The sequence below is a fragment of the Oryctolagus cuniculus genome, chromosome 3 (assembly GCF_051225735.1).
Source record: "Oryctolagus cuniculus isolate XC-2025 breed Fujian yellow rabbit chromosome 3, ASM5122573v1, whole genome shotgun sequence".
NCBI classification, from domain to species: domain Eukaryota; kingdom Metazoa; phylum Chordata; class Mammalia; order Lagomorpha; family Leporidae; genus Oryctolagus; species Oryctolagus cuniculus.
The window spans coordinates 33,049,844-33,063,466 of record NC_142869.1 but is presented as its reverse complement, the minus strand read 5'-3'; positions in this window follow the sequence as shown (position 1 = coordinate 33,063,466).

The following is a 13,623-nucleotide window of genomic DNA, read 5'->3' as shown; positions in this document are numbered from 1 at the left end:
TCAATGCATTTACATGAGGGACCTAGCATGATCAGATTCCCAGAGACAGAAATTAAAATGGTGGCTGTCAGGGGCTGGGAGAGGGACACATGGGGGATTGTTGACTGGGTAGGGTGTCAGTTGGGGAAGATAAAAATTTTCTAAAAATGAATGGTGGTGATAGCTGCATAGCAATGAACATGCTTAATGACATCAAACTGTGTACTTAAATTGCTTAAAATTGCACATTTTGTCTTATGTGTATCTTACCGCAACAATAAAAAAGAAGGAAGCAATGAAATGTTAACCCAGCATCACACAAGACTAAAGGAAGAATTAAGACTAAATTGCAAGACTGGCACCCAGCATAACTACAGATTTCTGAACACAAAATGCACACAACCAATTTTAATGTCTTTTGAACCCTCCTTGCTAGGCATTTTACATTATTTCAGAGAATCCTCTCAACTCACTTTTTAAAGGGGAAGAAAGAGAGAGGTTCAGAGAGGTTCATTTGTCGAGGGACCGAAAGGCAGGACTGAGAAGCAAAGTCCTGCATATGCTTCCATAGCTGTTGCGCTAAACCACTGCTTCTTTTAGAGTGTTGAAATCTTCTGCCATTGAACCTGCAGCAGTGAGTGTAACTCACACAGCCATTGCTACTTCCGAGAGCAGGAGGGCTCAGTAATTGCATTTCCCTGAGTCCGAGTCTGTGGCACAGGAACAGGTGCTGTTGATTTATGGTAAAGTGGGAGAGCTGATGCCTTGTGCTGGCTGAAGATGCTGTGAGCCAGGCTTTTTTGTATCTTTGCTCTTGGTAGTAAGACTAATACAGACTTTTAGGTCAGAGATTCCCACTCCAATGTTTACAGGACGTCACTAAATAATAAATGTGTACCCGTCTAATCGTCCCGACTTGCCTGTAAGGTGAGAGTAGGGGCAGAGCCTCTTTAATATTGATCCCCTCCATAAGATTACCCTGGGCTGGGCTTTACAAGACAGCACTCGGCAAATATTTGTTGAATGAATGCATAAATGAATGCTAAATCATGTGCCTGCAGATTTTCCTTTTGTTTCCCATTTTCCCCTCCATCTGACACATGCAAGTGCCTTCCGCGTCCCTCGCACAGATATTACAGATGCCCTCTACGATGTCTTGTGTTCTTCTGGCCTTCTTTTTCTCATTGCTGCCGAAACAGACTGGAGGCCAAAAATAGAAACCTCCTTGACAACTTTGCAGAGGACACCCGTTCCCGATTCCTAAGGTGGCAACACTGGCTCTGTTAGAGCAGAATGGTGTTTTCATGACCTGCCACGCACTCCATTGTGCCTGCTTTTGAAAAGGCATTAACGTGTTCCCCACATGGTGGTTGACACAACTTGCAATCACCCTCAGAAGTCAGGGATTGGGACAAATAGAGAAATGGCATCAAACAGAACAGTGCTACAGCTTGTTTTAGGGACGCTTAAAGATGTCTGAAAAGGAGACAGAATTTCTGCCCCTCCCTTTCTTTCTCCCTTGCTCCCTCCATCTCCCTTTTCTTTCTTTTTGTCCTTTGTCTTGATAACTCTGGTTAATGACAGGGTCAATGACTCAAATGCATTTCAGGCCAGCACATATTATGAAGACAGAAGACAAGAAGGTGTATAAACACATGCTTGCCATAATGCTGATTGTTTTGGATTATGCTAGGGAAAAACATGGCAATAGAAACTGCCTCAGTCTAGAATTATATATAACCCATAGACATTGGTACAAGGTTTTTCTGTATGTGCTATGGGAAATCAGATAGTTGACAAGGCCTCTTTCAAGGACACTGTGAGATGGTTAGAAGATAGGACAGATTTAGAATTAATACAAGCGAACATCTAATGGTAAGTAGGTAATAATAAAATCTACGTGGATACTCTTATCAATAATACTTTTCATTTGTGTAGTGCAGGTACCATGTAAGTACTATATGTATATATTATCACTTATGCATTTTTAATTATAACCTACAACTCTAGCACACAGGGATGGGGGAGGGAGTGAGTTCAGGGGTTAATGCCAGGCTCTCGAATCAGACTGCAAAGTTCTAGTCCCAGATGTAGCCTGGCCTTTTCCCATCAGAGAGAGAAGACTCCTCCCCAGATATTTCTTCAGTGTATTCAGTCTCCACCACCAGACATGTGATCCCTTGAGCATGGGCACCTTGCTCTTTCCTCCCATTTTCTCTCTATAAAATAAGGGTAATCATGGACTCTCACAGAGCTGATTTTAAATGAGATCATGGAAGTTTAGTGCTTAAGACAAGGCCCGTCATAGAGTCAATGATCTATAAATATTAGGTTTCTTGACCATCAGGCTAAGGGAGGTTAATAACTTGCCAGAATTCACTCAATAAATACATATCAGAATCAGAGTTCAAACTCAAACAGGACTGATCCCAAGGTACTCAGATCTTAACCACTTCACCATAATGGTAGTTCAGAGAGCAGTAAATCGTTAAGGATTAGTGTAAAAAGGTGAAGATTTGCAGAGACTTTGAGAGAGTTTGAAAGATGGAGTGGAATTTATTGAAGAAAAAATGGAGACCAGAGGCTTCAGTGTAGAAAGAGCTCCCAGCAGCTGGCACTGTGGCGCAGCTGGTTAAAGCCCTGGCCTATAGCACAGGCATCCCATATGGGCACTGGTTCTAGTCCTGACTGCTCTTCTTCCTATCCAGATGGCATGGGAAAGCAGTAGAAGATGGCCCAAGTCCTTGGGCCCCTGCACTCACGTGGGAGACCCGGAGGAACCTCCCAGCTCCTGGCTCCTGGCTCCTGGCTCCTGGCTTTGGTTCAGCGCAGCTCCGGCCATTGCGGCCATCTGGGGAGTGAACTAGCAGATGGAAGGTCTCTCTCTCTGCCTCTACCTCTCTCTGTAACTGTACCTTCCAAATAAATAAAATAAATTAAAAAAAGAAAGAGCTCCCAGAGTTAACAAAATATACCCTTTTACCCACTGCTACCTCTGATTCCTCCCCCACCCCCCCACCACTGTTCAGACTCATCCTCCCCACCAGCGAAGAAGAGACAGCTGCTAACATGACCGTCACCAAGCATGCTCTGAAAGTGCACCGAGAGTCTCCTCTAGTGGTTCTCTGGGACTTGGTTTTTTTTGTTCTATTTTATACTGTACTTGCTACTGTGCCTGTGACCCTAAGAGAGAAAGTATAATGTTTTGGTGTCTAAAAATGTAAATACTTCATTTAAGTCAGAAACAATATTTGTAAGTGTATCAGAAAAGGTATATCAGCCCTGCTGTTTTTGAGAGAACCAGGATTCGCTCAAAGATGAAATAGTGGAACTATATAAATATATGTATAGAGGCCAGTGCCACGGCTCACTAGGCTAATCCTCCGCCTTGCGGCGCCAGCACACTGGGTTCTAGTCCCAGTCGGGGTGCCGGATTCTGTCCCGGTTGCCCCTCTTCCAGGCCAGCCCTCTGCTGTGGCCAGGGAGTGCAGTGGAGGATGGCCCAAGTCCTTGGGCCCTGCATCCCATGGGAGACCAGGATAAGTACCTGGCTCCTGGCTTCGGATCAGCGCAGTGTGCCAGCCACAGTGCGCAGGCCGCAGCGGCCATTGGAGGGTGAACCAATGGCAAAAGGAAGACCTTTCTCTCGGTCTCTCTCTCTCACTGTCCACTCTGCCTGTCAAAAATAAATAAATAAATAAATATATGTATAGATATGGGTATATGGATTTCTCCATATACTTCTTTACAATCTATTTCTTCAATAGATTATGGAGGCCGTGGATACTCTCTTGTCTGCATGAAGAACCTTGCTTGTGGCCGGTGCCGCAGCTCAATAGGCTAATCCTCCGCCTGCAGCGCCGGCACACCGGGTTCTAGTCCCAGTCAGGGCACCGGATTCTGTCCCGGTTGCCCCTCTTCCAGGCCAGCTCTCTGCTGTGGCCTGGGAGTACAGTGGAGGATGGCCCAAGTGCTTGGGCCCTGCACCCACATGGGAGACCAGGAGAGGCACCTGGCTCCTGGCTTCGGGTCAGCGCGGTGTGCTGCCATTGGAGGGTGAACCAACAGCAAAGGAAGACCTTTCTCTCTGTCTCTCTCTCTCACTGTCCACTCTGCCTGTCAAGAAAAGAAAGAAAAAGAAAAGAACCTTGCTTGCTCCTGGGACAGAGCATTGGCCAGACACTTTCTGGATTCCAAGTCTTTGCTTGACATTTTTGCTGTCCCCTACCCCTGCCTCCCATCATTACCAGCTGTCAGCTGGATTCCACCAACAAAGAACGCAGGGACATGACAAGAGTCCTAAATGGACCATTGAACCAGCTGAGAGTAAGGCCATTTGTGCTAATACCCATACGCCCCTCCTGCTGTGGTAAGAAGCACAGGGTCTATGCAAAAGGAATGAATGTTTTTATGTACTATTCACTTCTCCCCTGCCATCCAACATAATTGTAGATCTCTGGAACATACTCCTGTCTTACAAAATGCCCTAAAGTATATTAGAGAGCTTCGTAAGGGCTTTATTTAGTTTCTAATCTGTATTATGACTTTGTTCAATTTATCATCATTGCTGACCTGAACCATTATAATAAATACTGAATTGGTCTGTGTGCCCTACAATCTATTTTCTGATAACGCTGGAGTTGTCTTTTGAAATAACAAATCTGCAGTGTCATTTCTTGCTTTTCATTATCACTGGCTTTTTTTTAAGGTTCAGTTTCCTTGTTTTCTCAGATGAGATGCAACCTGGAATCCCGTAATGCAAGGCATCTCCCTGTGCATTTCTGTTATACCAATTGCTTCATGGTTTGTGATTTTTCTTCTGTACTGTGTGATCCCTCACTTGGCTATCAAGAGAGGAGAGGCCACATCTTAGTGTGTTGGTCCCCTCACATCTGTCCCTGTCTCCCAGCACGGTACTTGTCATCAGTGGATTTTAAACAACCATCATCTGTGAGATGGGAAGACTACTACACTAGGTCTAAGTAAGACTAAAGGAGTACCTTGAGGGGCTGCTGCTGTGGCACAGGTTAATTCTCCGCCTGCGGCGCTGACATCCCATATGGGCGCGGGTTCTAATCCCAGCTGCTCTTCTTCTGAGCCAGCTCTCTGCTGTGGCCTGGGAAAGCAGTAGAAGATGGCCTAAGTCCTTGGGCCCCTGCACCCACATTGGAGACCGGGAAGAAGCACCTGGCTCCTGGCTTCGGATGGGTGCTGCTCTGGCTGTTGCGGCTATCTGGGGAGTGAACCAAAGAAAGGAAGACCTTTCTCTCTGTCTCTCCCTCTCACTGTCTGTGACTCTACCTCTCAAATAAATAAATAAAATCTTTGAAGAAAAAAAAAGTGTACCTTGAGCCCATTTATAGCTTGGTAAGTTTGTAAAAATAATTGAATATTTTCATCATTAATTGTGGTCTAGACCATCATTGGGGGTTTTGTCTTTCAAATCACATCACTAAGACAAAATGAACCTTTTGACCGCATTTTCAGTCAATTGAAATCAAAAGAAAAATATCAAAGAAAATGCCCCCTCACATTCCTAGGAGATGATCCTCTGCTTCCTGCAGGGCCTGGAGCAGATGTGCCCTTTCCCTGGGGGCCTTTGTTGACTTCTCAGTGCCACGTTTGTCTCTTCTAATTCTACTGTTCTGATAGTGATTGTATCTATAGCACACCCCATGCCTTATCGTTGCTCAGTCAGAATTTTGGTTGAAATAAAGTAATCTGTGGAAGCAAAAGCTTTGTTTCTTCCATCATGGAGTAAGGACTTGAATCTCCAAGAAGTATTTTTCAAAGACTTAGCAAAACAATAAAGAAAAATAAGAAGAGGAAAATTACACAAGGGAAAGAAGTCCACTGAAACCTATGCCACTTGTTTTTTTTTTTTTCCCAGAAACCTTTTTTTAAGGGATACAAGCTTCACGCATTTCATAAATATAAATTTAAGAACATAGTGATTCTCCCCATGCTACCCACCCTTCCACCTGCACTCCCACCATTCTTCCTCCTCCCTCTACTTTTCTCATCCTTATTTTTTACTAAGATCTATTTTCAATTAACTTTATGCACATAGAATTAACTCTATACTAAGTAAAGAGTTCAACAAATAGTATACGTAAAAAAACTTTTCCTCAACAGTCTAGACAAGGGCTGTTCAAAGTCATTGTATCCATATGTTGGATCATTTGATAGTATCTGTCGCTCCCCCTCTTCATGGAAGAACGACACTAAACCCTGCCTAGGCTTCATATCCGAGTCACGGCACCAGTATGTCGCTCCCCCTCTTCGTGGAGGAACGACACAGGACCCTGCGCTGCTCTTTTGTCTGCTCGGCCCTCCCCGGGTTTGCTGCTGGTTCTTCCCGGGTTTGCTACTATCCCTTCCACCTCCGTGGAAGGGCGGTTCCCCCTGCCACTTTCCCCACTTCCGCGGGGGAGCGGCACACCGCCAGCCGGCTCTCTCGGGGGCTGCACAGGTGTTCCTTCAGATAGATGTTCCCCTTAGATGTTCCTGGTGCATGTTGTCTCTCTCCTCCTTTATAGTCCTCCTCCACCAATCCCAACTCGGCTGCCCACATGCCAAGTACGCTGCTCTCCTCCAATCAGGAGCAGGATCAGCTCCTGGAGGTCATCACTCAAGTTGGCAAGAGGCAGCTGCGTAGAAGCTGTTTTCTCCTCTCCCAGCGCCATATTGTGGGAGAGCAGATGCATAGAATAAGTCTTAATTCCAGTAACTTAGTCTAGTCCGAGTTGCTCCCCACAGATCCCCCTTTCTTTTTATTTTTGGCGTTGATACGCACCTGTCTTCGGTGCCCCGTGGCACACACTCTGCTCTGCTTGCTGGAGTTGCCCACAGGTGCTTACAAGTCCTATCAATCAGGCAAACCGAATCCAGGTCCTCTCTTCGCCATGTTGTGAGGAGGTTTTTAGGCGCTGATGCGTGCCTGAGTTCGGTGCCCTGCAGCGCATGCTCTGCTCTGCTAGAACTGCATGCAGGTACTTACAAGCCCTATCAGGCAAACCGAATCCAAGCCCTCTCATTGCCGTCTTGTGGGGAGACTTACTAGTGTTGGTTCGTGCCTGTCTTCGGTGACCTGCAGCTCATACTCTGGTCGAGCCGCCTGCTGGTGCTTACCGCCTTACTAATCAGGCAGACCGAATCCAAGCCTTCTCATTGTGGTATTGTGGGGAGACTTATTGATGTTAATTCGTGCCTGTCTTCGGTGACCTGCGGCGCATAAGCTGCTAGCCGCCCGCAGGTGCTTATCGTCCTAATCAGGCAGACCGAATCCAAGCTCTCTCATTGCTGTGTTGTGGGGAGGCCTTATTTTTTCTCTATTTCTCTATCTTCGGGCATTCCTATTTCTCCCATTTTACTTCTATCTACCAGCATTCCTATTTCTCTCATTTCACTTCTAAACTTCTGTTTCTCTTATCCCTGCGGCTTCCCGGCGCCTGCCCCGAGGCTGCTTCTCGGCGGCTTCCTGGCGCTGAGCCGCTTCAGCCCACGCTTCTCTCATCTGCGCGGCTTCCCGGCTTTGCGCGCGCACCACGGCCTCGCACTAGCCCCACGTTCCCTATCTATTCACGCCCCGTGCTCTCTCTGCACGCGGCCGCTTCCACGAGTCACACAGCACAGCTCACGTTTCCGCCACCACCGGTATTCAATCTAAGTTCCCCGGGCTAACCTGGCGAATTCAAACCTGGCAGCCCACGTCTCTGCCTCTGGTTCCAGATTTTCGCCTTTTGTTCCCCAGGCTGACTTGAAGAATTCCAACATGGCTTACGTTTCCGCCTCGGCCTGCACTCACGGCTTCAATTTCCCTAACATTTTTCTCTACCCGGTATGATTCCCTAAGTTTTCTTCCAACAATATTCCTCCCTCATTTCTCCTGGCTACTCCCCACAGTCCGTACCCGAGTCCAAGCCTCCTCCAGGTTTCACTTTCGCTTTCAATCTCCTAGCTTCCCCGCCATAGTCCGCATCCGAGTCTATGAAAGCTTTCATTTTCGCTTTCAATCCTAACTTCTTTCCCACAGTCCGTATCCAAGTCTATGCCTAGGCTTTCAGTAGCTTCTTCCGGCACCTTTTTCGTCCGGCTTTCCCCTAGGCTCTTCGCTAGTCTCTCTCTCCGGTATTTTCCACTTCTTCCCGTTTCTTCCCTCCTAAGTTTCCTATCCGAGTCACGGCACCATTATGTCGCTCCCCGTCTTCGTGGAGGAACGACACAGGACCCTGCGCTGCTCTTTTGTCTGCTCGGCCCTCCCCGGGTTTGCTGCTGGTTCTTCCCGGGTTGGCTACCGTCCCTTCCACCTCCGTGGAAGGGCGGTTCCCCCTGCCACATTCCCCACTTCCGCGGGGGAGCGGCACACCGCCGGCCGGCTCTCTCGGGGGCTACACAGGTGTTCCCCTTAGATGTTCCCCTTAGATGTTCCTGGTGCATGTTGTCTCTCTCCTCCTTTATAGTCCTCCTCCGCCAATCCCAACTCAGCTGCCCACATGCCGAGTACGCTGCTCTCCTCCAATCAGGAGCAGGATCAGCTCCTGGAGGTCATCACTCAAGTTGGCAAGAGGCAGCTGCGTAGAAGCTGTTTTCTCCTCTCCCAGCGCCATATTGTGGGAGAGCAGATGCATAGAATAAGTCTTAATTCCAGTAACTTAGTCTAGTCCGAGTTGCTCCCCACAGTATCCCATAAATCTACAACCCTGCTTTTAAAGTTTTCCAATTTCTTCTTTTTTTTTTTTTTTGGTCTGACTGTAAAATTTCCAGAGATTTGTCTTCTAACACAGATATTCTTTCTTCTGCCTCGCCAAGGATGTTGTTAAGGCTTTCTACTGCATTTTTAATTTAATCTATTTGAATTCTTTATTTCTAATATTTCATTTTGATTTCTTCTTAAAATCTCAATTTATGGGAAAAAATTTCATTCATGTCACGTACAGATTTCTTTAATTTGTGGATTTGCTTCTGATTATTTCTAAGTAATTCTACGATCAATTTTTTGAATTCTGTTTCTGGCATTTCTTCAATCTGTTCATCTTCACATTCTGATATTGAAGTGTTGTTATATTCCTGTGGGGGTGTCATGTTGTCTTTCTTATTCTTGTCTTGGATTCCTGCATTTATTTTTAGGCATTTATGGCTATGCTTGTCCCCCCCACCCCCAACTCTGATGGCTTTTATCTTTGGACTATACCTTTGTGGCTTAGTGGAATGTCCACTCTTTCAGTCAATATGCAGAGGCATGTGCTGTGCGTGGCCAGGAAGCTCTGTTAGGTGCTCCAGAGTGAGGGGAGTGTCCAAGCTGACACCTAAGTTGGGCATGGTAAATCTCTTCTTCTTCTTCTTCTTCTTCTTTTTTTTTTTTTTTATCAGAGGTGAGGTTTGATAAGCTCTGTTGGCATACTCTCCCACTCACTTCCTCTCCTCCAAGGAGACTGATACCTGGACACTAGCTTCAGTGGATACAATATTCATCTGAGCTGCCCCAAGAACCACACAGAGGATTCATGCAGTCCTCGATGTGAGCACAAATTCTGCAGCAAAGACCATCACCAGGGAATCAGGGCCTCCCAAATGTGTGGAGCCACCCACATGACTGCGTAAAGACTCAGCCACACACTGAGTCTTCCCATGCAGCCACAGCTTTTTCATAGTCCCAGAAAACAGGGCTCCCACAGTCACAAGTTCCCAACCCCATCAGTTCTCCCAGCCAAATTCAGGCGTCTACTCTTGGCTGGTTGCTGGGTACAGACACAAGCTGGTGCAGCTATTATGTTTGTCCAAAATGGGGCCTGCCCTCTTTTGGCTAGTTACAGAACACGTGTGCCAGGTGGTCAGAGAGAGAACAACATGCCCCCCTTTTTCCCTCCAGGTTGGCAGGTACACTGTCCCCCACAGGACTCTCAGGCAGACTCACAGCAATCTTTTCCCGCAGCTTTATTGCCAGTGCCTGGGCTGCTGCAGTCTGCTCTCACCTCACTCTGCAAGGTTGGTGCTGAGGCTCCCAGCTGCTGCGGTCTTGAGTTGTGCACAGAGTTGTGCACATCCACACCTTCCACGTAGATTCATAGTGTCCCTCTAATTTGCATGGTGTTTCTTCTACTGTTTTCTCTCCAAGTCTTCTCTGAGATTGCATTCTCTCCACTTTTTTTTTTAACTATTTCCCCTAGACTAGAGCAGTAAGCTCCTTCCCTATTCTGCCATCTTGGAGTTTAAACCTATGCCATTTGTTATTTCAAGGCACATGAGTTTTCTTCAGGAGTATTATTGGGAGGGAAAAATGACTATTCCAAAAATTAAAAAAATGTTGCATTAGCATATTCCACACTTTAAAGATTTGACAAAAATGTATCTAAGGGCAAAAAGTGTCTTTGCTGGGAAAATCCCATAAGGACATGACTGCTAATGCAAAAGGAAGCACCAGGGAAGTGAGCAGGTTGGTCTGAGATGGGAGTGCTCACTTTTACTCTTCTGGGAGCTGGGATAAAGGAGGGTTGGAAAACGCAGACCCTGATTGGGACAGTGGGCCCAGCAATATGGGAGCAGGCCAGGGCCCACAGCAAGAAAGCGCTAGTAAGAAATTTCCCCTGAAGGGATGGCAGAGGAATGACAAGTAATGTTCTCTCATCTCCACTTTTCAGCTGTTTGCTATTTCATGAGGTTCTTAGTCCCTCTTCATTATTTATAAATATTTAGAAAATCTGTCTTGCGTAATGGCTTTTAAAAATCTTGTCTTGTTTGAGAAAGAAAGAGAGAGATGGAAACATACAGCAGGAGAGAGGCAGAGAGAGAGAGAGAGAGAGAGAGAGAGAGATAGCGCCCATTTACTGGTTCACTTCCCCAATGACTACAATAACTAGGACTGAACAGGGCCAAAACCAGGAGTCCAGGAGATAGGAACACAGTCCAAGTCTCCTAAGTGAGTGGCAAGAACTCAATTACTTGAGCCATCACTGCTGTCACCCAGGATCTGCACTAGCAAGAACCTAGAATCAGGAGCTTCATCCCAGTGTTGAATCCAGCTACTGAGAGGAGTGACATGGGCATCTTAATTGTTAGGCTGTGTGTCTGCTGTGTAGCACGTGGCTTTTATTTAGTTGTGAATTTTAGAAGCAATGAAAAGGTAGCTTCCCACAGCATGGCAAGAGGAGATCAGCTATAGAAGGTGAGAAAGTCAGTGGAGATCAAGAATTGAGAAGCAGGGAGTCTGGGCAAGAGGAAACTGGGATAGCAAGTGGCTTTTTCAGAGTTCCTTGGAATCCTGAGAAGCCTGATTGGACACCATCCAGTTCATGGACTTGGGACTCAAATGTTCCATTTGTCTGATAAAAAGTGACCCCCCTGAAAGCTGGGGGAGTTGGGGATATTTGGGCCACAGAAGAAATGTATAGCAGAAGAATGTGTGTGCTTTCTGAGAAAGATGTTTCTCTAGACCCCAGCAGGGCAATTTCAGACCTCCATGCAGCATGCACACATTTGTCACATTTGTCACATTAAACAAAATGTAGTATTTTGACTATAAAAATGTGCAAACATCTCTGCAATTTTGATTTTGCTACTATTAAGTATTCTAAATATTGTTAATTTCCATTTTAAAGTATAGAAGTTATTTTTAGATTGAATACAATTTTCGAGATCAGATCTTAAAAATTTTATTGTAACTTTGCAAAGCTTGTGAGCCTTAGCCCCCATACTCAATAAAGCTAACGCATGCAATGTTCATACACCAAAGCAAGCTCTTTTTGCAGAGGTAAAGCTAATTATCAAAGAGGGCTTATCAGCTTTTCCCAATAAACACAGATATTCAGCTCACATCCACAAATGCTTGATTTAGAACATAATTTTTCAAATGGAATTTCAGTGGGCTAATTGAAATAGGACAGAAATAATTTTTAGTGTGCATCTTTATCTATAAGCCTTTTGATTATCAATTAGAGTCCTGTTTCTAATAAAAAAAGCAAAGCAACAATGCACCCAGTAATTAGTAAATTAAAACCTTCAAAGTAAACCTCAGGGCTGCCAAGAGCTGTAATTTTTTAAAGTGTTCTCATGTCAAGAGACTATTTAAAATACAGGTTTTATAGATACTTTCCTTTTAAGTAGAATTCTCTTAGCTAATCAGATACTCAGCAGCGTTGCCTTTAATTTTATCTGGCCAAGCTTCCCTCCATCTGTTTTCCCAGAATGCTCTCATTCTCTCCTCCAGATGTTTGGCTCAGCATCTCAACTTGATGTCTATTTCTTCTTGTTCTCCTTCACCTCACATGAACCTTCCAAGTCATAATTCCTTGGAAAATAGACACAAAGAGCTTTATTTCAAATTACCATCCTTCACTTCAGAGGTTCCATCTCTAAGGTCAAGACGAGTCAAAAGAATTTCTTTCTCATGATAGACTTTCTTGGCTGTGTATGTTGTAAAAAAGAAACAGAAATACAAAATACTTAAGCAGCATCCTCATGTTCACATAAGCCAAAGATTCAGGAATAGGAATTAAATATCAAGAATTTCACTTTCAATTCTTTTTAAAGATTTGATTTATTGAAAACTAAAGCTCCTCCTTCCAGTCACTCCAAGCTTCAACTTTGATCAATGCCTCTATTCAATGGGGGGTCAAATACCTGAAGGGAAAGAAAAGAATTCTCTAGAACATATGGCAGGAAAAGATCATTTGTGTGTGCCTGCTGAAAAGACAAATGGCTCGCCTTCCCAGCTCTCTCACTGTGTCAGTGATCTCTGCTGCTCAGCAGATCATAGACAATCTTGGGCTCTGGCTAATCTGTTGCTTTTCAAAGCAAACTAAATGGAAACAAGGGTTTAAGTACCTGGAAACTGAATCACGACTTTAAAAACATCGAGTGTCATGAAAAAATTTCCTGATGAAAGTGTAGAGTGTGTTAGGAAAATTCTTTTCTGAGGCCACCTGCTGATACTCTATTTTTCTAACTGGAGAGAATACTCCCTTATGTCCAAAACCTAGATAGAAAGCTTTTTGACCAGGAAGGAAAAAATACTATAAAACTCATTAGGAATTTAGGAGTTGTCATGGGTACAAAGGACTCTGCAAAACAGCAAAGCTCTCCTTCCTGTCATTTGAAAAATAATTTATCTTTTCTAATGTCCCCTGTCTATCCTTTATTCTTCCATCCTGACTGCCAACATCTGGATAAAGTCTTTGTTGTCATGGTGCACGATGGAAATGACCTTCAGGCTTTCACTGATCCAATCCGTCTATCCTGCTGGAAGTGCTTCCAAAAAGAACTTGGATTTGTCTAGAGGGAAAACCTCAAGGTCTTGGGGTTGAACTTGGATTTGTCTAGAGGGAAAACCTCAAGGTCTTGGGGTTGAAGATGAAGTGCCAAGGATCCACCCCTGGGAGAGGGGAACTGTTCAGCAAGGGGCAAACAAGAGCAATTTCTTGCCTGTGTCATAAGAGAAAGGAGTCGAAAAACAACAAACAGGCACGGAGGGGTTGGTCCACATGATGGCAGAAGGCATTTCACTGTTTAAGGTAATCTTTCCCCATGACTTCATTCATCTATGGAAAGGTTTCTAAACTCATAGCATATTAGAAGCTAGTATACTTTTATGGATACCTGGAATGGAGTTGTATTCATGTATGCATATATATGCACACCACAGGAGCA